This window comes from Triticum aestivum, chromosome 5B, assembly GCF_018294505.1.
Source record: "Triticum aestivum cultivar Chinese Spring chromosome 5B, IWGSC CS RefSeq v2.1, whole genome shotgun sequence".
NCBI lineage: Eukaryota > Viridiplantae > Streptophyta > Magnoliopsida > Poales > Poaceae > Triticum > Triticum aestivum.
In genome coordinates, this window is record NC_057807.1 from 697605519 (window position 1) to 697611518 (window position 6000).

A 6000-nucleotide genomic window follows, 5' to 3' on the forward strand; every position below is an offset into this window, starting at 1 on the left:
CTTCAACTGCGGGGTGGCCGGTCACTGTCAGGGTGATTGCACCGCCCCTCCCGTGTGCTATCTCTGCAAGAGAACAGATCATCCCGCTGCTCTTTGTCCGGACCACCAGCCTGTTGGGACCCTTAGGCTGTTTAAATACACATTGGATGATTTGGGTTTCTTCCAGATGGACCTTCCTGACGTCGGGGCCGCTCCTCCCATGACTGATCTTATCTCGGTCTTGGATGGCAAGACGGCCTCTCCGGCCATCATCTCTGAGGAGCTTCACCACCTGTTCAACCCGGCTTGGGATTGGGGGGTGATCCCAGTCTCAGACCGGAAGTTCACCGTCGTCTTCCCCGACCCGGTCAGTCTTCGCTACGGCACCCACAGTGTCTGTCTCATGCTCGCCCTCAACCACCTCTCCATACGCATCTCAGTCCCGACCGTCGATCCTCTGGCGGTGGCCTCTCTCTCCATGGTGTGGGTGCAGATCCGTGGGCTCCCGCCGGCTGCCAGGGTGGAGAGAGTCATTTGTGGCTTGTCCCGCCTGTTGGGCAAGTTTGTGGCGGTCGACGACTCCTCTCTCTCCACGGGCCCGGCTGTCCGGGTGCAGATCAAGTCCCCAGACCCCTCCAAGCTCAAGACGACGATTCGGATGTTCTTCAACGACGCAGGCTACGACCTTCGCATCACGGTTGAGGGTGGGACTCCCAATGATCCCCTTAACTCGGAGGCTGGGGGAGCTGATGATCCTGCGTCGGGCCCTGGCAGTGGGGGCGTGGCCCCTCAGGACCCCCGCAGCGGTTCCCCTCGCTCTGAGGCCTCCGGTGATGACTCGTCTGATCCTGAGGATGATACCCCTCCAGCTGGCTCCTCTCACCCCTCGTCCACCCACGGTCTGGGGCTCGACGGCCTCGACCCCGAGGCCGAGGACATCGCGGCGATTGCAGCCATGCTCGATGAGGCGGCTACCCCCCTGGCGCTACTCTCCCCCCTCCCTTCCTCCCTCCACTGTTGCTATCTGATGAGGAGGGGAGTGGGATCAGACGAGGTAGCATGGAGGTTCGCCCTCCATCCTCCCCTCAGCCCGTCTCTCCGGTGCTTTCCCGGGAGGTCCCGGGGGCACCAGCCGCTCTGGAGCTGGCCCCTGAGGTGGCTTCTTCCCTTGCGTCCTCCAGGCCTCCCAAGTCAAGGGGTCGCCACCGCTAGGCCTCTACCCCAGTCTCCTCTGCCCGGAAGAGTGCTCGGCTGGGGGCGGCCCCGCGGCCGACGTGAGCCTCGCCGACCGCGGTGGAGAAGGCATCGCGTCGCGCCGCCATTCACAACCTCGACACAGGTCCGTCCGACTCCCAGGCTCATTGCCCTGATTCTGATGATTTCTGCGTCGAGTCTTTTTCTACTCTTGCTGGTGTTCCCCTTGGCCGTTTGGCCAAGGTTGCGGCCGTTTCGGCCATAGTTTTCCATGGTGAGAAGGGTCCGACGTTAGAGCAGCTCGCGTCCCTCCAGGCCAAGGAGATCTTGGAGGGCCACCTCGCGACCACTAGGGCGCGCGAGGCGGTAGTAGCTGCGGCGGCTCTTCCCTCATCCCCTCCCCTTACGACTAGGGCTCGCATCCCACTAGTGGAAGACCCAAGTGAGATTCGTGGTCGGACGCGTTCCCACACGGCCCAGTTGCGTCGGGCCCTCAGTGCCGCCTCTACAGTTGGGTCCAGGGAGGACCCCGTGGGCGAGTGATCATGTGCGCTCTTTTTTGTAACCCACGGGGCTTCGGCCATGATGGACGACGTAGGCAGCTTATGGAGTACATGCGTGATGAAGCAATTGATGTAGTGGCAATCCAAGAAACCATGCGAACGGAATTTTCCCTTGGGGAACTGGAGCGGCTTAGTAGACATCTGTTCGCATGGCATTGGCTTCCATCTAGTGGAGTGACTGGTCACTCCGGTGGCATCCTTCTAGGTGTGAAGGATGCCACCTTCGAGGTTGGATCCATGGATCGTGGATCCCACTTCGTTAGCATGGAGGTTTGGGAGCGGGAGATGAATTTCAAGTGGGAGATCATTGTGGTTTACGGTCCGGCTGATCATAGCCGCTCAGCTGCCTTCCTGGCCGAGCTCCACGCCAAGATCTCCTCCGCGCCCCTCCCTGTTGTGGTAGGGGGGGGGTATTTCAACCTCCTTCATTCGGCTGCGGAAAAGAGTAATGCTAGGGTCGACCTCGCTGAAGTTCGTCGTCTCAACGACTGGGTGGTGGACTTGGGCCTGTTGGAGTTGGACAGGGTGGGATCACGATTTACCTGGACTAATAGACATGTGTCCCCTACCCTTAGTGTGCTTGATCGGGTGTTTGTCTCCCCCGATTGGGAACTTCGGTTCCCCCTGGCCTCTCTTCAGGATATCACACGCATTTGGTCCGACCATGTCCCTCTTCTGTTGTCCTCTACGGACAAGAGACCCCGCCCCCCGCCTCGATTCCGTTTCGAGGGTTTCTGGCTCCGTTAACCGGATTGCATTGCAGCCGTCCAGGCTCATTGGGGCTCGGCCTTTGCCGAGCCACATAGGAGGATGTCGACCTTGGATGGCTGGCAACATCTGTCCAAGCGAGCCAGACAGTTCATGAAAGGTTGGGCTAATGTTGGTAGGGACCTTCGGGTCCAGAAGACCGCCCTCCTGGAGGAGATTCGGGCCCTTGACCTCCGTGCCGATATCTCTGGGATCTCGGCGGAGGAGTGGGCCCATAGATACAACTTGGATGACTCCCTTATGGAGATCTATTCCAAGGAAGAGGAGTTCTGGCGCCAGCGTGGGTCTTATAATTGGGTGCTATTCGGTGATGCTAACACGGCCTACTTCCAGGACATCGCTCACGGGAGTCGGAGACGCTGCTCCATCCCACTCCTTTGGGAGGGAGGACAACTCTTCCAGGATCCCTAGGCAATCCATGCTCTGGTGGACGACTTTTATAAGTCATTATTTGTGGGGCGAGTTAGGGGCGGAGTCGCCCTTGCGGATCATATTTGGTCGGCCGGCCAGCGGATCTCCTCGGAGGAAAATGTTGCCCTTCTTGCCCCCTTTGATTCTGCGAAAGTTGAAGCCTTCGTCAAGGCCATGAACCCGGCCTCGGCTCCGGTCCGAGATGGCCTTCCGGTTCGTTTCTTCCAGGCTTTTTGGCCAATGGTTAAAGCGATTAGCTTGGGCCTTTTTCGCGAGTTCGCGAGGGGGACATTGGATGTATCCCGGCTTAACTATGGGATCATCTCCTTGATCCCTAAGGTACCAGGGGCCGCTGATATCAGGCAGTTCTGCCCTATCACGGTCCTTAATGTTATCTTTCGGATTCTGGCTAAAGGGTACGCCACTAGGGCGGCCCTGATCGCCCCTCGTATTCACCATCCGAACTAGTCGGCCTTTACGAAAGGCAGGTTCATTCTGGATGGGATCCTTGTGCTCCACGAGATCGTCCATGAAGTCAGGAGAAAGCACCTCTGTGCGGTGTTCTTCAAGATCGACTTCCATAAAGCATATGACACTTTCCATTGGTCCTTCCTTCAGGAAGTGCTGCTCAAGCGTGGGTTTGATCACCACTGGGTAGCTTGTGGGCGATGCAGCCGGTGACAAGTGGTCGCACGATGGTGAATGTGAATGGGGAGATTGGACCGTACTTACTAACTGGAGAGGGAGTTCGGCAAGGCGATCCAATTTCCCCATTTCTCTACAACCTTGTGGTCGACGCCTTGGCCTCAATCCTAGACTTGGCCAAACAGGCTGGACATATTAGGGGGATATGCCCCCATCTTGTGGCCAATGGAGGTCTGACTCACCTCCAGTATGCCGACGACACCATTATGATGGTTGAAGGCTCGGACGAGGATATTTAGAATCTCAAATTCCTCCTCTTATGCTTTCAGGAGATGTCGGGCCTCACGATTAACTTCGCCAAAAGCGAGGTTATGGTCTTGGGATATTCCCAGGCCGAAGCCCAGCGAATCGCCAACCGCCTAAATTGGCGTCTGGGATCTTTCCCAACCACTTATTTAGGCATGCCCATTAGTGATACGCGTCTCCTAGAGAAGGAATTCCATCCAATAGTTGCCAAACTCCAGCCCAGGATGGAGCCTTGGCAGGGGAGATGGTTATCCAAGGCTGCGCGAGTTATTATGATGAACTCCTCCCTCATTAGCCTCTTGATGTACCTCATGGGATTCTATAGTCTTCACGAATCCCTCCATAAGGAGGTCACCAAGCTCCTCTCCAGAATTTTTTGGGCAGGAGAGAATAATAAACAAAAGTACCACATGGTGAAGTGGTCTGAGATCTGTAAGCCCAAGGACCAAGGGGGCCTTGGGGTCATCTCATCGAAGCGGATGAACATAGCCCTCCTCTCCAAATGGCTCTGGCTTATCCAGACTGGTGAGGGAGGTTTGTGGTTGGAGATTATTCGCGCAAAATACTTGCGCCGGCAACCTTTGGCCTTCGCCTCTCGTGCTGGAGGCTCCCAATTCTGGCAAATGGTGGTCCGGTTGATGCCGGTCTTGCGTAGTGGGGTCCGGCACAGGTACCCTGTTCTGGTTGGATAGGTGGGCTGGGAATCGGTCTTTCGCGGAGCGTTTCCACGCCTTATTCTCGATTTGTGCCCACCCGCAGTTATCTGTGGCCGCTGCTCTGGCCGACCTGGGCGCCATTGCTTTCCGCCGTACCTTTGGGCCGACAGAACTTCAGCAATGGGACGAATTGCTCTTGTGCATCGCTCTACAACCCCCTTCGCTTGAGCATGATGTGCTTTCATGGCATCTTGAACCTAGTGGTCGGTTCTCGACTAGGTCCCTTTACCAGGCGATTGTACCCTCGCCGGGACCAGTTGAGCTGACGGTTCTTTGGGAAATCAAACTCCCATTGAAGATCCGTATTTTTCTTTGGCAATGGGTCCGTGGTCGCTTACCTTCGGGTACGGAGGTCCAAAAACGCAACGGACCTGGGGATGGTTTGTGCCCCATCTGTTTGGTCCCTGAGGACTGCAACCACATCTTTTTTCGGTGTCCGGCGGCTCAATTCTTGTGGAGTTGTTTCAGGGAGGTGGTCGATGGCAACTGGTGCCACGACAACCTCCCGGACCTCTTTGCGGAGGTCCTTAGTTTCCCCGGTCCCAGGCGTCCACCCATCTGGGTGGCGTTGGGCACACTAGCCTGGACATTATGGTGCTGTCGCAATAAACTTGTCATCGAACATGTGATCCCGTGTCGTGTGGCTGGTGCGATCTACAAAATGTGTGGCTTCTTATAGCTTTGAAGACCGCTTAGCAAGCGGCGGGACCGAGACGTCATCAACAACTTCATCTCCGGTCTCTGTTCCTCGGCCTCGGCTTTTGCTCCACCACCACCTCCCTCCCCCCCCCCCCCCCCCCCCCCCCCGAATCGGATTAGCTTTCTCCTTTTTAGCTTTATTTGGGGCTTGTCTCGCTGTGCCTCCAGCATGATTTTATGACTTGTTGACACTATGTATTGACTGGTTGGATGCTTGGTCCGTTGCTTTATAATATAAAGCGGGGGAAAATCCTTTTTCGTAACTATAGGCTGAGGAGAGAAAACTCCCGTTGGAAACTACAGAAGCTCAATGGTTCAGTAGATGATGTAACTAATTGCAGGTTGAGCTCTCGACTAAGCAATTTAGACTGTAAATTGTTTAAAACATTGCGAAAAATCAGGTAGAGGTCTGGGCGGTATAACTGAACCGAGACTAACAAAACTGAAAGACACAAACAAACATGCTAGCTCTAAAATCGTAAAATAAAATTCTAAATAAATAATCAATAAATAAAAACAAATGTATTGGTCAGACAACAGTTGTGTTCACATGAGATTTGAGGGAATGAAGGGCCTAATGATCTACCTTTACCAAGTCTGAGAAGACCCTGTAAAATGGTGCCTGCGTCCCAGATCTGTTTTCATTTTCATCTGATAGCTCTGCAAGCCTACATGTCATTTGTTATCATCAAGTACATCGATCCGAAAACATACCATGA